The sequence below is a fragment of the Lactuca virosa genome, chromosome 8, assembly GCF_052849685.1.
Source record: "Lactuca virosa cultivar CGN04683 chromosome 8, Lactuca_virosa_CGN04683_v6, whole genome shotgun sequence".
Lineage (NCBI taxonomy): Eukaryota > Viridiplantae > Streptophyta > Magnoliopsida > Asterales > Asteraceae > Lactuca > Lactuca virosa.
The window spans coordinates 61,107,641-61,129,898 of NC_136433.1; positions in this window are offsets into that span (position 1 = coordinate 61,107,641).

The window sequence follows — 22,258 nt, forward strand, 5'->3', positions numbered from 1 at the left end:
ATCGAAATCCGGAGAAGCATATAAACCTACATCGGGCCCCGCCTGACATCGTACCGTAGTCCGGAACTACTACTAACTAAATGGGTCGGCCTTGGTGCCTTAGACTCGTTCCTACTGAAGGAAACTCACCTCGTATGCTAGCTGTGAAATTTTGTGTGAGGAATCTCTGATGGATGCTCCAACGACTCCCCGACTATCAATTTCACAATAACGCTTAACCAATATCTGGTAATCCTTCTTAGGGTAAAATGACTATTTTACCCTTGGTCAAAGTCAACATCCTGGTCAAAGTCAAATTCAAGGTCAACTCCCAGTCAACTTAACTCATGGAGTTCCCTTCTAACTCGAAGAGTTCCTATACTACTCAGACTCGTGATCAACCGAGTCAACTCGTCGAGTCCCTTCATAGACTCATCGAGTTCTACCTGGCATAGAATCGAGACAACTCGACTTCAACTCGTCGAGTCCCTTTCTGGACTCACCGAGTTCCCCTATCTGTTTGGGCTATCTTAATGGATTAAGCCCCTACACTTCAGATCCAAGCTTCATACTTCGCATAAACCTTGAAAATGTCCTTTTAAGGGTAAATTTTCTGACTTTACCCATTAATACCTCTTCTTTAATGGGTTTAGCTCAAACCCTAATTCCTTGGGACCTAGAACTTGGTCCTTAAGCCATCCATACACCAAACTAAAGCTTTCAACCTCAGATCTGAACCCCTAACACTACTTGTACACGTAAAGTTCTCACCTTTCCCCACATGCATAGCCTTTTGGGGCTAAAAAGGCCAATATGACACTCTATGGCTTGCATGGGGGCTCCAATGGCATAAAGTTTGCACTCTCATGTCATATCAGCCCCTCTAGGTCCTAGATCTGGAAGGATACCCACGCGGGTTGATAAATATCCAAAGGCTATCAATCTTAGACCAAAAACCCTCATAAAAAGGACATAAAGAGATCTAATGAACTAATAGACAAGATAGAAACTTGATTACCAGAAAATGTAGCAAATGGAGTGTAGTTTCTGGATCTACTCTTTCCCTCTTGAGCCCTCTATCTTCTTCTTCTTCCACAAGCTTCAAAAGTACACAAAGATCACTCAAAATGGCTCACACTCTCAAATAAAGCTCTAGGGTTTCGTAGATTATGGTTTGGGACATGGAGGCTAGAAATGAGGCCAAGGGGTGGGGTTAAGGAGCTTAAATAGGGTGCAAAACCCCGAAATTAGGGTTTCACTCTGGCCGATCTACTCGCCGAGTCGAGGGCTCTTGACTCGCCTTGTCGAGGGCTCTTGACTCGTCGAGTAGATAGCTTAAACCCCGTGTATAATCTGCCCTCTACTCGATGAGTTAAGGCCACCAACTCGTCGAGTTACCCTTCCAAAATAAATAAATAAATGAGTTAAATGCATATCAGGAACCATGCGTTAAAATATACTTGTTTTTAACAAACATTCTTAAAGACATTCTTACAGAATGTATTTATCGTTTGCCATGTTTTTTCTTTCTTTTCCATATCAGAATGCAAAAACCTATTCATTCTATGAGAATATAAAATATTATATAAAACATGTGTTGCTAGTAATTCTAACAGAATGTATACCACATGGTTAGATTCTTAAATTCTCCTTCAAGCATTTCAACAAACACTTGTTAGGCGTTATCATATAACAAACTGAACCTATAAAATATTACTTTATCCATACCATAAAAAACATTTTCACAAATGCACATAACGTCAAACAAAAACAATTATAATGTTTGTTTAACACTATTGGTAGTCAAGAGATTGAATAACAAAATCCAATTTTTATGTCATCGATTTTGAGAATTACAAGAAGAAACATTTCAAATAGGCAAATACAAAACATCCATTTTTAATCCTGTTAATAATGAATAAATTACAAAAAGTAGTAATTAAAAAAATACAATTATGAAAGAGATTAGCAAAAATTTCAACTATTCGATCGTCTAGTCTTTGAAGCATCTTTAAAGATGGTGGAGACAAAAACAATTTTAAAATATTTGTCATACTCAATTAAGCATGTTCATAAACAAATCCTATTATATAATATTATTTATTTATCTCAAGAATAGGACTAATTTGTATTACCTAAAGCACAAGAGAGAAATTGATTATTGTGAAATCGAGCACCGACAATCACAATAACGAGAACAGAGGATGCGACTTTAAAAAAATTGAAATTTACGGATAGAGATATTCCATAAGAGATTAAATTTGGTAAAACAAGAATTTTTGAAAAATTAACTGTCACTACATGATGTTCTTCTGATTCTAACGCATAACCAACAAATTGAATGCATTTGGATCGAGCAACAAATTGAAGGCCTTTGAATCAACAGTAGCGAAAACGATTTGGAAGGCGGCCGATGGTGGAGATAGATTAGGAACAATCAGTTGTTGTGTGAGGAAGAAGGGTCGATGTCCTTTGAGGAGTGAGTCGATGTCTAGGGTTTTAATACGTAAGAAAAACTGATCCCCCCAAAAAAGGGATATCAATGATTAAATTTGGATATTAATTAATAGATATATGTAATATTACTAATTTACCCTTATTAATTTAATTAATGATTAAATTATTCCTAATTTATCATTGGTCCATACATGCATACAATAGTTGTAGGAAACATATATATATATATATATATATATATATATATATATATATTGTTATGAATTAAGCGTAATTAATGTAACTATAAATCAAACCAAACTAGTAAACTTTGATAAGAACTTTAATTGAGAAGAAAGAATATTTAGAGAGAATATGAAAGTTATATCTCTTATAACTTTTGGTGTGTTTCATTCGTTACAATGGAGGGGTATTTATACTACAAATTTTACTAACATATAATTGTAGCTAGTTAGAAATGTTGACAAATTTACCATGCGCCAATTATTATGTCATCCACCAATTATTTACAACACCACCAATTATTTACAACACTCCCCCTTGGATGACATCATTTTAGCATTCAACTTTGACGTACTGCCTCATTAAAAACCTTTCTAAAGAAAACCCAGTGGGAAAAACCTTTAGCGAAGGGAAAAAGAGTGCAATGTATAGTTGACTCCCCCTTATTTAAACATCTGTCACATTATATTCTATGCACATGTCGCATTCCGATGCCATGGACATGTTTCCTGAAGATTGCAGTAGGAAGTGCCTTCATAAAAAGGTCTGCTGCATTGTTACTGGATTGAACATATTTGATTTCAACTTGATGGTTCTTTATAAGCTCTTGAGTGTACTCGAAAAACTTTGTGGGTATATGTTTTGTCCTGTCGCTCTTGATATATCCTTCTTTCATTTGAGTAACACATGCTGAGTTATCTTCGTATATTAAAGTTGGACCTATATCTTTTTCAAGTCCACATGAAGTTAAAACTAGATGTGTCATTGATCTCAACCATGTATATTCTTTACTAGCTTCATTTAGTGCAATTACTTCAGCATGATTTGAGGATGTGGCAACAAGTGTTTGCTTTTGAGAACGCCAGGAAATTGTGGTACCTCCATTCATGAATACGTATCCAGTTTGAGATCTAGCTTTATGAGGATCCGACAAATAACCTGCATCTGCATAACCAATTAAGCTTTCTTTTGAATTGTTAGGATAAAATAACCCTAAATCACTAGTTCCTCGAAGGTATCGAAAAATATGTTTGATTCCATTCCAATGTCTTTTTGTTGGGGCTGAAGTAAATCTTGCTAGCAAGTTTACAGCGAAAGAAATGCCAGGTCTAGTACAATTGGTAAGATACGTAAGAGCTCCAATTGCATTAAGGTATGGTACTTCTGGACCAAGGACTTCTTCATTTTCTACGCATGGACGAAATGGATCCTTGTCAATATTTAATGATCTAACAACCATTAGAGTGCTTAAAGGATTAGCATTGTCCATATTGAAACGTCTCAAGACTCTTTCTGTGTAATTTGATTGATGTACGAGTATTCCGTTAGGCATATGCTCAATCTGTAAACCAAGACAATATTTGGTTTTTTCCAAGATCTTTCATTTCAAATTCTTTCTTTAAAAGTTCAATCACTTCAAGGATTTCTTTATTCGTTCCAATGATGTTTAGATCATCAATATAGACTGCTATGATCACATATCCAGATGTTGTTTTCTTAATAAATACACATGGACAAATAGTGTTATTTTTATAACCTTTACTTGTCAAATAATCGCTCAAACGATTGTACCACATGCGCCCAGATTGTTTTAACCCATACAAAGATCTTTTTAATTTTATAGAGTACATTTCTTTGGGTTTTTCACTTAATGCTCCAGGCATTTTAACAACATCCATAAGACACATTTCTTTTTAATTTTATAGAGTACAAAGATCTTTTTAATTTTATAGAGTACAAAGATCTTTTTAATTTTATAGAGTACATTTCTTTGGGTCTTTTCAATTTTCATATTGATATCACTATCAAGTGATCCATACAAGTAAGCTGTAACAACATCCATAAGACGCATCTCTAAATTTTTAGATACTGCCAAGCTGATTAAATATCTGAAAGTGGTTGCATCCATTACCGATGAATACATTTCTTCATAATCAATTCCAGGTCTTTGAGAGAAACCTTGAGCAACAAGTCTGGCCTTGTATCTTACAATTTCGTCTTTCTCATTTCTTTTTCGTACGAAGATCAATCTATATCCTAATGGTTTCACAACTTCAGGTGTGAGGATAGTGTTCCCAAAAACCTTTCTCTTGTTAAGAGAATTTAATTCAACTTGCATAGCTTCTTTCCATTTAGCCCAATCATTTCTTCTTACATTCAATGACAGATTGTGGTTCGGGATCATCATTCATAATATCACATGCAACTGAATAAGAAAATATTGCACCTATATTGTCAGTTTCATTTTGGTCACATATTCTATTTGTCTGACCATAATTTAATGCATCATCCTCCTTTCCTGGGGGAATTTGAATAATTCGTGTTTCTCCAGGAACACTTTCATCGTGATCTAGTGCATTTTCTGCTACTCTTCTTTTTCGTGGGTTCTTATCCTTAGAACCAAATGGCCTTCCACGCTTCAGGCGTGTTTTAGAATCTTGAGTGACTTTATCATCAGATTGTCCATGTGGAATGTCAATTCGAGCTGGAACATTGACAGCTGGTATATATGATTTAGTCACCCTTTTTGTGTCAGTAAATGCATCAGGTAATTGATTTGCCATTTCTTGGAAATGCATTATCTTTTGAACTTCCATGTCACATTGCTTTGTGCGAGGGTCAAGATATGATAAAGTAGGCTCATTCCATGACACATCCTTTTCCAGAATCTTCTTTTCTCCACCTAATGATGGAAAATTTGCCTCGTCAAATTGATAATCTGCTAGGCGTGCTGTGAAAACATCACCTGTTAATGGTTCAAGATATCTTATAATAGAGACTGACTCATAACCAACATATATTCCTAACCTTATTTGAGGACCCATTTTTGTCCGTTGAGGTGGTGCAATAGGGACATATACTGCACACCCAAAAATTCTCAAATGGGATATATTTGGCTCTTGACCGAAAGCAAGTTGTAGTGGAGAATATACATGATATGAACTTGGTCTCATGCGTATCAATGATCCAGCATGTAAGATTGCATGGCCCCAAACAGAAACATGAAGTTTGGTCCTCATTATCAATGGTCTAGCTATTAGCTGGAGACGTTTAATCAGTGATTCAGCTAAACCATTTTGTGTGTGTACATGAGCAACTGGATGCTCAACAACAATTCCTACAGACATACAATAGTCATTAAATGCTTGTGAAGTAAATTCACCAGCATTATCAAGTCTCACTCTTTTGATAGTATAATCAGGGAAATGTGCCCTTAATTTAATAATTTGGGCAAGAAACTTTGCAAATTCCATATTACGAGTTGATAATAGGCAAACATGAGACCATTTGCTGGATGCATCTATTAAGACCATAAAGTATCTAAATTGTCCAGATGGTGGGTGAATCGGTCCACATATATCACCTTGAATTCTTTCTAGAAATCTAGGTGATTCCCTTTCGACTTTCATTGGAGAATGTTTTATAATTAACTTTCCAATGGAACAAGATGCACATGGTTTTATGTTGTTGGATTGAGGGAGCTTTTGGTCCTTCAATGGATGCCCATGTGTATTCTCAATTATCCTTCGCATCATTGTTAATCCTGGGTGGCCCAACCTATCATGCCATAAACTAAATGTTCCAGGATCACAATGTTTTCCTTCGACTACCATATTTGATTCAATCATATATATATATATATATATATATATATATATATATATATATATATATATATATATATATATATATGTATAATGCAGACCATAATCAAGTGTTGGTAGTTTTTTAAGCACATGGTTTTTGTCTATAATATACATATATTTCTTATTTTCAATGGTCATAGTTTTTGTGTCATAACCTTTGAAATATATGTCATTGAAACTTAATAAGTTTCTATTAGACTTTGGAGAAAATAAGACATTTTCTATACAAAAGCTTGTACCATTTGGTAATATAAAATGGGCTTTCCCGGTTCCCTCTATCAAGTCTGCAGGACCTGATATTGTATGTATGACTGTTTTTGTTGGTACTAATTTTGAAAAATATTTATTTGATTTCAGAATAGTATGTGTACTACCACTATCTGCTATACAAAGATCTCCAATCTTTTCTTGGTGTTTTGCTCCAGTTGGACTCATATTAAACTTCACATATAAAAGGAATAATAAGTGAATAAACATAATCATAATTATTATTAAAAAGAAAGTTCATTTATTGTAGGAAAGACATTACATGAAAAACAAACGAAGGAAAAACAGTTTTACTAGAACAATAATAGATTTTTTTTAAGTTTATGTCTTCCATGTCATTACAGAAATCAGCAACATTTAGCGGAGTGAATTCAACATTATCAATGAGGTTTGCTTCTTTTCCTTTTTCTTTAATGGACTCTTGATAAAGTTGACAAAGATGTGCAGGTGTGTGACAGGTCCTTGACCAATGGCCTGTGCTACCACATCTATAACATGAACCATCAGATTTTTGTGATGTCCCAGTGTCATGCCTTGTCACTTTGGCCTTATCTTGTGTGTGGACATTGTTTCTTTGTGACTATTGGTAATTATTTCTTTTCTGGCCACGACCATGATTATTACCTTGTCCACGACCAGAATTATGGTTCTGATTATGGCTTTGGTTTCGATTAAAATAGCCACGGCCTCGTCCTCGACCACGACCTCGCCCTCGTCCACGTGTATTGTTTCGATGACCATCAATATTTGTAGCATTTGCTTCAGGAAGTGCTACTAATCCCGTTGGACGAGATTCATGGTTTTTCATCAAGAGTTCATTGTTTTGCTCTGCAACAAGCAGACATGCATTCAGTTCAGAATATCTTGTGAACTTTTGCATCCGATATTGTTGCATCAAGGTAATGTTTGTTGCATGAAATGTTGAGTAAGTTTTCTCCAACATATCTTCATCAGTAACCTCTTGTCCACAATACTTGAGTTGTGAACATATTCTGAACAAAGCTGAGTTGTATTCATTTACTTTCTTGAAGTCTTGAAACCTTAGTGTTCTCCATTCATCTCTAGCATTTGGATGTATAACTTCCTTTTGATGATCAAATCTTTCTTTCAAAAGATTCCAGAGAATACTTGGATCAGTAACATCAAGATATTCAAATCTCAACATTTCATCAATATGCTTACGAAGGAAAACTTGTGTTTTTGCTTTGTCTTGTGCCAAGCAATTATTAAATTCATATATAGTATTTGAGATACCCATGGATTCAAGATGCATTTTTACATCTATCATCCATGGCACATAGTTTTTCCCACTAACTTCAAGTGCTGCAAACTCGAGCTTTGCAATGTTGGACATAATGTAACTATAAATTTTAAACAAAATAAAAATTAAAATTAAAATCCATTTATTTCAATAAATATTACACAAAAAAGAAGCGGTAAAGCTAACATTGCATACAAGCCTAAAAGTAGATGAAATTCCATATTATATTCGATGTTAAGGATTGGGATGAAAAGTAACATGACTATTATAGTCATGATTATCACAAAAGGATGAATCATCTTGAAGCTTGATTTCTTGAAATTGATTTATTTGATAGAAGAGAGAAATATTTGTTGTGGGTAAAATAAGCAGAGTAAAGATGTTTATTTATGGTAAAAAAATATAGCCGTTGTTTTTGCTGTTTATAACCGTTGCATATATATTCTCGTTATGTATATATGTATATGTATTTTATAAATCATATAATAAGACTTATAAGTAATACATAACTTTACTAATTAGAAACATAAATAAATATTAGTAAATGTTTAAATAAAATTATGAAGAGTATCTAAAATATAAATAAACATTGACATGTATAAATAAATATAATTTAAATGTTAGTATGTACAAATAAAAGTTAGTAGCATAATGTAAATGTTAGTATAAAAATTAGAATACATAAAGAAATGTTAGTATAAGAAATAAAAATTGTTAGTAGTCCATAATGTCCATAATGTATAAGTTTCATTAATTCATTAGTATTATTATTATTTTAATATGATTGAGGTTTTTATAATTAGTAGTGTTTTTAATAAGTAATACATACCTTGATTAAGATAGATGTGATTTTTCACTTGTTTAATAACCTTGATTAGAGCTTTCATGCTGATAACGTGTTATGAATTAAGCGTAACTAATGTAACTATAAATCAAACCAAACTAGTAAACTTTGATAAGAACTTTAATTGAGAAGAAAGAATATTTAGAGAGAATATGAAAGTTATATCTCTTATAACTTTTGGTGTGTTTCATTCTTTACAATGGAGGGGTATTTATACTACAACTTTTACTAACATATAATTGTAACTAGTTAGAAATGTTGACAAATTTACCATGCACCAATTATTATGTCATCCACCAATTATTTACAACACCACCAATTATTTACAACACTCCCCCTTGGATTACATCATTTTAGCATTCAACTTTGACGTACTGCCTCATTAAAAACCTTGCTAAAGAAAACCCAGTGGGAAAAACCTTTAGCGAAGGGAAAAAGAGTGCAATGTATAGTTGACTCCCCCTTATTTAGACATCTGTCACATTATATTCTATGCACATGTCGCATTCCGATGCCATGGACATGTTTCCTAAAGATTGCAGTAGGAAGTGCCTTCATAAAAAGGTCTGCTGCATTGTTACTGGATTGAACATATTTGATTTCAACTTGATGGTTCTTTATAAGCTCTTGAGTGTACTCGAAAAACTTTGTGGGTATATGTTTTGTCCTGTCGCTCTTGATATATCCTTCTTTCATTTGAGTAACACATGCTGAGTTATCTTCGTATATTAAAGTTGGACCTATATCTTTTTCAAGTCTACATGAAGTTAAAACTAGATGTGTCATTGATCTCAACCATGTATATTCTTTACTAGCTTCATTTAGTGCAATTACTTCAGCATGATTTGAGGATGTGGCAACAAGTGTTTGCTTTTGAGAACGCCAGGAAATTGTGGTACCTCCATTCATGAATACGTATCCAGTTTGAGATCTAGCTTTATGAGGATCCGACAAATAACCTGCATCTGCATAACCAATTAAGCTTTCTTTTGAATTCTTAGGATAAAATAACCCTAAATCACTAGTTCCTCGAAGGTATCGAAAAATATGTTTGATTCCATTCCAATGTCTTTTTGTTGGGGCTGAACTAAATCTTGCTAGCAAGTTTACAGCGAAAGAAATGTCAGGTCTAGTACAATTGATAAGATACGTAAGAGCTCCAATTGCATTAAGGTATGGTACTTCTGGACCAAGGACTTCTTCATTTTCTACGCATGGACGAAATGGATCCTTTTCAATATTTAATGATCTAACAACCATTGGAGTGCTTAAAGGATTAGCATTGTCCATATTGAAACGTCTCAAGACTCTTTCTGTGTAATTTGATTGATGTACGAGTATTCCGTTAGGCATATGCTCAATCTGTAAACCAAGACAATATTTGGTTTTTTCCAAGATCTTTCATTTCAAACTCTTTCTTTAAAAGTTCAATCACTTCAAGGATTTCTTTATTCGTTCCAATGATGTTTAGATCATCAACATAGACTGCTATGATCACATATCCAGATGTTGTTTTCTTAATAAATACACATGGACAAATAGTGTTATTTTTATAACCTTTACTTGTCAAATAATCGCTCAAACGATTGTACCACATGCCCCAGATTGTTTTAACCCATACAAAGATCTTTTTAATTTTATAGAGTACATTTCTTTGGGTTTTTCACTTAATGCTTCAGGCATTTTAAATCCTTCAGGGATTTTCATATAGATATCACTATCAAGTGATCCATACAAGTAAGCTGTAACAACATCCATAAGACGCATCTCTAAATTTTTAGATACTGCCAAGCTGATTAAATATCTGAAAGTGGTTGCATCAATTACCGGTGAATAAGTTTCTTCATAATCAATTCCAGGTCTTTGAGAGAAACCTTGAGCAACAAGCCTGGTCTTGTATCTTACAATTTCGTCTTTCTCATTTCTTTTTCGTACGAAGATCCATCTATATCCTAATGGTTTCACAACTTCAGGTGTGAGGATAATGTTCCCAAAAACCTTTCTCTTGTTAAGAGAATTTAATTCAACTTGCATAGCTTCCTTCCATTTAGCCCAATCATTTCTTCTTACATTCAATGACAGATTGTGGTTCGGGATCATCATTCATACTATCACATGCAACTGAATAAGAAAATATTGCACCTATATTGTCAGTTTCATTTTGGTCACATATTCTATTTGTCTGACCATAATTTAATGCATCATCCTCCTTTCCTGGGGGAATTTGAATAATTCGTGTTTCTCCAGGAACACTTTCATCGTGATCTAGTGCATTTTCTGCTCCTCTTCTTTTTCGTGGGTTCTTATCCTTAGAACCAAATGTCCTTCCACGCTTCAGGCGTGTTTTAGACTCTTGAGTGACTTTATCATCAGATTGTCCATGTGGAATGTCAATTCGAGCTGGAACATTGACAGCTGGTATATATGATTTAGTCACCCTTTTTGTGAGAGTAAATGCATCAGGTAATTGATTTGTCAATTCGAGCTGGAACATTGACAGCTGGTATATATGATTTAGAGGAGGGTTCAATTCAGAAAAAAAAGGTTGAGAATGGGGGAATCATTCTCAGCCACTCATTTATTTTTGCCGCAAAAGCCTCCGTTGTACCAGCGGAAATGGGAAAGGAATAGACATTTGTTTTCAACAAAACATGTTTCCTTAAACTATGCTAACCATTACCTTAATATATACAAAAACATAGTTTTTTCGTTTTTTTTAATTTTTAAGAAGCTATTTTTATCGAAAAATGATTTTAAATATACCAAAATTCATGATTTTTTATTCTCTACAAATAGACATCCATATTGATATAGTTTTAAGATAAAATAAAAAAATTATTTTTTTTATATTTTTAGCTATCGTTATTCATAAGTGAATAAAAATGAATCAGGTTTTTACTACAGTACATTCGTTATTCACTTATGAATAAAAAATGTGATTAATTTTTTTTACAATTTAAGTATCATTTATATATGAATATAGCATATAATAAACATAGTATATATATTCATATTTAAATATTATACGATGCATTCACTTGTGAATATTACATAGTATATTCACTTGTGAATATTAGATGCTATATTCACTTATGAATATTAGATAATATTTTCATATCTGAATATTACATAGTTTTACATGGTATATCACATGTGAATATTACATAGTATATTCACTTGTGAATATTAGATGATATATTCACTTATGAATATTACACAGTATATTCACATATGAATATTACAAGGTATTTTCACAAATATATATAATTTTTATATGTTATTCACATATGAATAACATACAGACTTGCATATTTGTTTTTTTGTTTTAATAATCATATACTGATTCAGGTGAGAAAACATATTCATATATGAATATAACGTGGTAATTTAGTTTATGCATTTCATCAAACAGTTGGAGTGCATACAATTTAACTTTTTTAAAAATGTTAAAAACATGATACTTTGACTATTTAAATATTACAAAATAGTAGATTGATAGAGAATTATATGAAATTTTTCAAAAAAAAAAACGATTTGATCTTTTTCTAACCTCAATTTTGAAGTTTTATTTGATAATCGATGTTGAATGAATGATATGAAGTGAATTTTTTGTTGATTATCGATGATGTTGATCTAATGACGCTGAGAGTATAATTAATCGTAGATGTTGAAGATCTGATCGTATTCAAGCAGAATTGAAGGTTGGATTAAAAGAACCAAAAACGAATTTTTGTCGTTAACTGTTGAATCGTGTTGATAAATATGTTATTGATGAAGATCGATGATTGATTAACACTGGATGATGTTGATGATGGTTTAATTGAAGAAATCTGGATGATTGTTGAAGGTTGGAGGAGAAATTTGGATGATGAACGATCGATTAGAAATGGGTTTGAACTGTTATCTATTTCTATACAGTTACGTATTTGAGATTTAAGGTTATTATCATATTTACAAGTTTGTCACCGTGTCTTTTTATGCTTAGATTAAATGAGTGGCTGCGAATGATTCTCTCATTCTCAACTTTTTTTATTTTCTCAATTGAACCCACCTCTCTCTCTCTCTCTCTCTCTCTCTCTCTCTCTCTCTCTCTCTCTCTCTCTCTCTCTCTCTCTCTCTATATATATATATATATATATATATATATATATATATATATATATATATATATATATATATATATATATATATATATATATATATATATACACTTTGTTATCCATAGTTCCCTACGAAGAAAACAATGATACCTGTGAAGATGCCTAAGTTGATCCGTTTAATAGCCATCTTCAATGGCGGCTCTTGAGTTGTGCCAAATTGTCAAAACATTGGAGGATGAGGTTCGTGTTGTACCAACTTCGTTGGATTATTTTGTAGAATTTTTGGTTTTATTATATCATCTTATATTTATGTCGCTGTTTTATAATTTTATAGGTGAACGAATGTTTGATAATACCGAAGTAACTATGTAAGTACGGGGGGTGCAGTGTTTAAGAGTAAGATTTATATCACAATTAAAGATATACGATATTTGATAAAAAACATTTTGGACTATAAATGCATTTTTAAAAAGTTAATGGAATATAAATGAATAAGTCAGTGAAACAAATAGGAAAAAAAAAGTTAAGTAATCTATAAATGCTTTTTTAACAAACAAGTTTTAAGAGTTCTATATATTAATTAAATACTTTTAGTTTCTTTAGCAGTAAATGAAATTGAGTTACAAAAATAAGTATTCGGCTTAACGAAATAAAATTTTCCATATTATATTTGAAGTAATTACTACGCTGAGGGATTTCCTATATAAATAGAATATTAAATAAATATGTCACTGATTTTGATGAAGATATGAAACATATCCTTCAACTTATTTTAAAATAAAGATCATATTTTCATTTTGAAGAAAAAAAAACTTTTTTTTATCTATCTATCCATCAATGCAACTTGAGTTTTAAATTCACTATTTCTAAGTTATCAGATTCGAATGACAAAACTTCTACAACAACTTTAACTACATATTTTGGTATTTAAAATAAACGTGTACATTGTATATAACACTTGATGAGATCTATTATATAAAATAGTTTGGTGTCATCCATATAAATATCATTTAAATCGACACTATATGTATGTATGTATATATGTATGGCTGCTTACGTGTATATGATTAGGTGTTAATGACAATGAAGTTTAAAGGGAGTAGGTTTAGAGTGGGGCATGTCTTGATTAATTAGCAATCAGTCATTAGGAGGCGACGACACTTGTCATGATATCTACCCTTATACGTTGTTGTTAAATTTGATATAATAATTAGTATGCTAAATTGATATATAATATATTGATTATTTTGAATTATATGATAATATATACATTTATTATAACTGTATAATCTCAATCGTTTAAATGACTACTACCTGCGAGTTACTCATGAATAAAATTAAATATAAGATATTGTTTAATGTTATTTATAGTTGTTATTGTTAATTAATTTTTTAAAATTTATTTGCTTAACGTTTTAATTTTTGTCATTATAATTATTTAAAACATCAAACATTGTTTTTTGATCTTAAAGGTAACAATATAATCATTTATATAAAATTATTTTTAACTATTGTTATTGTAAGGTATTTTAAACTACTTATTTGAAAACTTTTAAAGATTATAAAAAATATCTTTAGAAAATAGTTTAGTTAAATTAAGATTGCAATTTAGTTTTTGCATTTAGCACTATAATTTTTCACTTTTAACTATTCATAAAATACTCTTTGTTTTTTAAGTGGAACTGAAAGTTATATTTAAGTTGACACTGTAATATTATGCTTAAATTAACAATTTAAGTATTTTGTCAAAATTGTTCAAAAGTTGTAGCTTTAAACTGATAATGGTTTACACACACCAACATATTAAATCTAATAAATTAAGTATAATATGTTAAAAGTTAAATACATAATTTTATAAGTAGAAGTAAATATATTATTTTAATATTAAAATTTAGTTTATTTATGATTACACTTTAGGTTTGGTATTTATTTAACCTTATTAAGCAACTTATAATCATTATTAGAAAGACTCTACAATTTATCACTTTTAACTATTTACAGAATATTCTTTGGGTTGATTAAGTAAACTAAAATTTATATTTAAGTTGACCCTGTAATGTTATATTTAAATTAATTATTTAAGTATTTTATACAAATTGTTCAAAATTTGTAGCTTTAAAATGATAATGATTTACATCCAACAATATATTAAAACTAACAGATTAAGTATAATATGTTAAAAGTTAAAAAAACATAACTTTATAAGTAGAAGTAAAGATATTCTTTACATATTGAAATTTAGTTTATATATGATTACACTTTAGGTTTGATATTTATTTAACCCTATTAATCAACATATAATCATTATTAGAAAGAAATTGAAAAGTCATGAGAGTTTCAAATGAATGTGGTGAAAGGGAAAATGCATGGGAGTTTCAAATGATGAAATGAATGTGGTGAAATAAAAAATGTTTCATTTATAAGTATACTAGACGAATTACCGCGTGTCACACCCCGAAACCAATGGCGGAAACGTTCCGGGGCGGAGTGACGTCATGCGAAGTATCACAACAGTTGTATCATAGTAAGCGAAGTAAACACAACCATTACATTATAATATGAATATTTAAATTGTTCAAAAAACATGATTTGTACATAACAGTATATAGCAAAGTAAAAGACGTGACTTCAGAATGTTCCGTCTTCTCCAAAATCCTGGAAATACCTGTCTATTGATGCCCTGAGAATACAAGCAGTTTTAAAAATATCAGCATAAAGCTGGTGAGTTCATAAGCGTTTAATTCTGGTGAAAGAAATGTTTCCTTGATTCTTTGAAAAGTTATTTCCCAAGAAAATCCTATATTTTCTTATGAAAGAGGTTTGATTATCCATTAATTATACGATAAACAGCCTGTTTATGAAAAGTTAAGTTATCCCATATGCGAGTATTTACCATACTCGGACAACAGTTTTCTTTTCGAAACTCTGGTTACACCCAGAGGAGTATATTAGCCGTATTTTCGAAGCTCTGGTTACACCCAGAGGAGTATATTAGCCGTATTTTCGAAGCTCTGGTTACACCCAGAGGAGTATATTAGCCGTATTACATAAATAAATTTTCGCTACCTAAGTTGTGAGTGCCATAACCGTACTTAGACTGGATAAGGCACGTAAAGGGACCAGTATCTTTTTATGACTTTGTCACCCCTGAACCTAACGGTCCCACTGTAGCTAGCAGCGAAGGTGTGGGATAGTCAGTCCCATATAGATCTATACACAATACTCACGCTCTCCCTCCAAGAGATTCTGGTTATAAGTCGTAGTCCTCCACTCACGAATCCGAGGGAGTGTTACCAAGGACAAGTCTCAAACTTAGCCTAACAAATTTACAAGTAACAATATCGAAAATCCTGTTTATGATTTGCATGAATCCTTTATAAAATAATACATATTATAACATGACTCACAAGTTTCTTGCTTTAGATTTGAAAACTGTTTCTACTAGTTGATTCCTTAATCGTTTGGTAAAACGGTTTTTTGAGTTAAAAGCATGCTGAACATAAAATCATTCTATGCAAAATGAGATAATTTGAGCACAAGTTTCCTTGTACTTTTGCTTGTATCCCCCCCTGAAAACATGAAAAACTCGGAAAAAGCGTAGGGGTATGAACTCACCGTTTGACGTAGGATCTGGGTGTATGATTTGATACGAATGTTGAGTGTCAACCGATGTTTCGTACACAAGTGGATCCTATTAACATGTGATAACACATATGTGTGTTAGAATTAGGGTATTTTATGGCTAAACATGACGGGAAACTACCCTAAAGACTTGGAAATGGTTGTCGGGACCCTATATGATCAAACAAGGGAGGTGTACGGCCATTTGAGTGGGTGTGCGGTCAGCAGGTGTGTGCGGTTGCACACAAGAGTGTGCGGCCGTACAGAGGGTGTGTGCGGCTGTACACAGGAGTGTGCGGCCGTACACTCCTCATTTGTGTCCGAAATGTCGATTTTGAGGTGTTCTTGAGGTGTTCTTGTGCTAATACCAAGTCCTACTATTGAATGAAGGCTAAACTCTTCACTTTGGAGAGTTTTAAGGTGTGTGCGGCCACCTTATGAAGGTGTGCGGCCGTACACATTCAAAGGATGAAGAACACGAAGAACACTATGAGTTTTAGGCTTAGATTCAGGTGTCTTACCAATATAACAAGCTGAATGATGGAGTAGTTTACGTTTTTAAGGCCTTTAGAGTGTTCTTGGATGAAGTTTTTAGAGAGAGAAAGTAGTGAGAGAAAGTAGAGTGCAGCCAAAGGAAAGGAATGAGTGAAGGGGTCTCCTCCTTTATATGGAGGTGGGTGTACGGCTGAAGGATGGGTGTGCGGCCGCACACCCGTGTGTGCGGCCGTACACACCTCTCATGAGGGCGTATGGCCCGATTTTGCTTCTAAACGACATGTTGACTCATTCCTAATCTTATTCCCAACTGTATTCAAGCTTAGAACACTTAAACGGACCCTCAAACAGTGCCAGAAGTCAACGAAACATGCTTAACTTTGATTGAATTGGCTAAGTGTGCGGGACAGAAGTTTCGGGTTGTCACATCATCCCCCCGTTAGAGGGAATTTCGTCCCGAAATTCAAGAATAAGAATATAACTCATGGTCTTGGGAAAAGATGTAGGTATTTAAGGTTCATGGGACTCTCGTGCTCCCAAGTGAATCCAAGTTCCTGTTTGACATTCTAGCGGACCTTCACTATCGGGATGTGACGTTATTTCGTTCGCTTGACTCCTCGATCCGTGGGCTCGGATGATTCTTTCATAAAGTGTAGACTCTCGTCTAACTCGAGGCTGTCGAGAGGAAATCGTAAGTGTCTCATCGGCCGGACACTCATTTTGGTTTGGAACGAGGAAGACGGGATGAGCGTTGCTAAGCGCTCGAGGTAACTGGAGTTTGTACACTATGGGACATATCCTAGCAAGGATCTTGGACGGTCTAACGTATCTTAGATTTAGCTTTCTACGCTTTCCGAAGCGTATCAGGCTTTTCCAGGGTGAAACCTGTAGGAAAGGCACGTTCGCCAATCTGGGACTCCTATGGTTTTTGTCTATTAACGACATAGCCCCTTTTGTAGGATCTTTTCTGCTGTCTCTCAGATGATTTCAGGACTCGTGAGAGTGCTGTCGAGGACTTGACTCTTGTCTATTTGCGTGTCGCCCGCCTCAGCTCAGCACAGATGGGTTCTGTACTTATGGCTGCAGAGGGCTTCGAACGGCGCAACCTTGCTACTGGAAAGGTCGTCGTTGTTGCAAGAAGGTTCAATTTAGGATAGATGTGGGTCCCATGACACATCTTCAATTGTTCGGATGGTTCTCTTAATTTGTCCTTCTCTTTGCGAATGATACTCTTCGTATGAATACTTTCGGATTTCGAAGAGAGATGAATTCTTTGAAGTTCGCATCTGGTTGTCGTCATGAGCGACGGAAGTTTTGCGATCGAACGACTTAAGACAAAAGGGTTTGGTATAACATAGACTCAGTCGAGCTAGACAAAATGGTGTCGTAGAATCGCGTGTCAAGTTAGTCCGGGAGGATCGTTTTGCTAGCACATTGGCATCCCTAAATGAACGTCTCTGGTATTTCTGCGTTTGATTTGGACTTGGTAGGTACTACTACTAATGTGGGGGTCCAAATGTTTTGAAACTATGGGCTCTCTATGGAATGGTTCTCACTAGATTTTCCTATGATTGCTTGGCGTATACAAGTCATGTATAATTACAACTGACCCTAATGTATACACTAGGCTACCATAATTTACCCATTAGGGCATCAACTTTTAAAAGTACGTCGTGATTAAATTTGGACGGGAAAGAAATCACGATTATGAATATTTATTAAGGTTTTTCGGAAACGTACCAATACACAGTAGGTTTCTTTGATGCATCCTCATTCCCTGAGGTTAGACCACTCCTGTTTCCTCATTGTTCTTCTCTGTTGGGCAGTCTCTTTTGAGATGTCCCATTTCGCCACATACGCAACACACTTGGACTATGCTAGCATCAGTAGTGGAAGTGATGTGTTGGGTCGGGGTCTTTGCGAAGCGGGCTTCCTTGCCATCCTTAAGTCTTGGACAATTTCTTTTGTAATGTCCGGGTTTACCACAATTGTAGCAAACCTGACCCATCTGTATGCCAGGAATCGAGGTGTTTGGCTGTGCAGGTGCCTTACAGCATCGCGTGGTGTGTCCTTGTCTATTGTAATTCTCACATCGAAGTTCGCGGCACTTTCCTACGTGGTGGAAGTTGCATTTCTCGCAACTTGGAAGTTTTCCAGCATATTGCCGCGCTGGCATTGGCACCGGTTGGACGGATATGGCGGTCATAGAAGTTATCTCGAGTTGTCGTTTCCTGGCAAGTTTCTGAGACAACTTGTCCTTCCTCTCGGACCAAAATATCCGGTTGGCGCTCTTAGTTTTGGGAGTTGGAATGTTCTCTTGGACAAGCCCTTGCTGATTTCCTGGTGTGTTGTTACAGCTTGAGGTGTGGGAGTCGTTCCCATTCCCATTTAGGTTGTGAGTGTTAAGAACAGCTATGACGGCTGCTACGGCTGCGGTGACAGTAGCTTGGAACGTAGCTGAGTCCATCTGGAGGATTGGTGCCTTACTGGTGGATTGGTTATGCTTTTTCGGAGGCATGATCTGCTACATGTCAAGAAAAGAGTTTGTGAGCAACAATGGTTGCCTATGGGTGTATCCTAAATGTTTGTCTACGCATTGATATTTCCCGTTTTGCTAACTGACTTTCTTTGATACGACCCACATCCCCATGATGTGGTCTTAGCAAGGATAGAATAGATTTGAGTACACAAGATCACATAAATAAGTTTAAGAATTCTTGTTTGCTCAGCCCATCGAACTGGCTGAGTAACTCACCCATCTCTTCGGCTCCAGATGAAATGAAGGGTTAGCTATAAGAGTAGTTACGGGTATCAAGTCGACACGAGATTCAACTTGACGCTCGGGAGAAATCCCTGGAATGTCTTTGGGGAAGACATCGGGAAAGTCGCGGACTTCGGAATTGCTCTCGAGGTCTTTAACTTTTTGCGTCTCATCGACAACACGAGCCATGAATGCATAACATTCCTTTCGTAGATGTTCTGAGGATTTGACGCAGGAAACGATACGAAGGTTCGAACGATCTTATCACTGAAACTAGTGAGGACTCCGTCAGAGGGACGTTCGAGACGAATCGCTTTCTCGAAGCAAGGACATTGGCACGATGTGAGGCTCATTCGTCCTATGTCGATTAGGACATTGAAGCTTTTCATGGATACTGATATGAAATCGATGGGGAAACGAAATGATCGTCTAAGGTAAGAGCACATCCAATGATGCATGATTTAGCTGAAATACGATTGTTGTCATCATAACTGAAACTGAGATTACATAATCCGAAACTCAGGACCTAACAATAGGTCTAAGTCTTAATAATAAAGAGAAAATTTCGGCAATATGGAAGACATAGATGTTTACGGGAAAGAGCTACTCAGAACATAAGCACAAAAGTTATTCCTTAGACGAGAAAGGAAGAACGAGTAGAGTGTTCCTCTATTGGCGACGGGCACTCCTCAAGTGAAACCCTGATTCGGCCAGCTGTCGCTCTGCGTAAAGCAGGCGTCCTTCATACTCTGACTGGCGGGCTTGGAGCTCTATGACCTCGGCTCGGGTTATAGCTAACTCTCACTGCAGAGTTTCATTGTTTCTCGTAGTTCTCCCGTGAGCAACTTCAAGATTACGAATGTGGTTTGTGTTGGCCTCCGAGTTTGCCTCAAGTTCCATAGTTCGCTGTAGGGTCGCCACACCTAGCTCCACATTGCAAGCCACTCGGTGTATCAAGATTGGAAGGGCCCTGTCTGCAGGACCTCCTCCATCCCGATTCGTAGAAGTTGCGGTTACCGTTGTATGGGAGGGGTTGGCCTTGCTCATGGCTCCACCTATTCAAGCTCCCGACCCACATGGGCGTTGGACCTTGGAATCCAACTTGGGGGTTAGGATTTGGTATTGGGGTCACTTGGGGTAGGTTCTCGACTTCTGGTTCCGAGTCAGTCTCTTCAGGAAGTGGTTCGGCAATGCCATCGTCGAAAGGGATTTCATGGTTTCCTTCTGGCTCTGGTTCGATCCATCCACCATCTCCTTGGTTGGGAAAGTACGGGTCGCTAAGGAGATAGAATCCAGCCATGCTATCTATGCACGGTGATGGTAAAGGAATAGTTAATAGGCATCGAATCTAACAATACTTCCAATGTATCATGGATACATGCTTGATTCTTGAAGGATCCTTGGGTAAGTTTTCGGCTTAGTCGTTATAGCATCCTAAAATACTCCTATAGTATTTTAATCCTTATGTTTGGCTCTAGAACTCCTCTAGTATCTAGGTAAGTTTTAGACTTGCTGTAACACCATAGTCACTCCCAAGCACATGTTGGTCATGTCTCGAATGAATATAGTTGATCAGGCTATATTGATCCTAGACATGATTACATAACTGCCCAGGTTTAACCGCAGTGTCCAACATCCAAATACTTTTATTTTGTTCTACTTATGACACAGATTCTGGTACTCGGGTATACTTGTATACTTGTTATAAAAATACTTATATTTTTGAAAGTATACTTTTAGTTTAGAGCACTTAGGCCCCATAATGTTTATAGTTGTATACCATGTAAGGTTCGGTATACTTAGTTCATTATAAACAATAGCTCTGATACCAATCTGTCACACCCCAAAACCGATGGCGGAAACGTTCCGGGGCGGAGTGACATCATGCGAAGTATCACAACAGTTGTATCATAGTAAGCGAAGTAAACACAACCATTACATTATAATATGAATATTTAAATTGTTCAAAAACATGATTTGTACATAACAGTATATAGCAAAGTAAAAGACTTGACTTCAGAATGTTCCGTCTTCTCCAAAATCCTGAAAATACCTGTCTATTGATGCCCTGAGAATACAAACAGTTTTAAAAATATCAGCATAAAGCTGGTGAGTTCATAAGCGTTTAATTCTGGTGAAAGAAATGTTTCCTTGATTCTTTGAAAAGTTATTTCCCAAGAAAATCCTATATTTTCTTATGAAAGAGGTTTGATTATCCATTAGTTATACGATAAACAGTCTGTTTTTGAAAAGTTAAGTTATCCCATATGCGAGTATTTACCATACTCGGACATCAGTTTTCTTTTCGAAACTCTGGTTACACCTAGAGGAGTATATTAGCCGTATTTTTGAAGCTATGGTTACACCCAGAGGAGTATATTAGCCGTATTTTCGAAGCTCTGGTTACACCCAGAGGAGTATATTAGCCGTATTTTCGAAGCTCTGGTTACACCCAGAGGAGTATATTAGCCGTATTTTCGAAGCTCTGGTTACACCCAGAGGAGTATATTAGCCGTATTTTCGAAGCTCTGGTTACACCCAGAGGAGTATATTAGCCGTATTTTCGAAGCTCTGGTTACACCCAGAGGATTATATTCGCCGTAT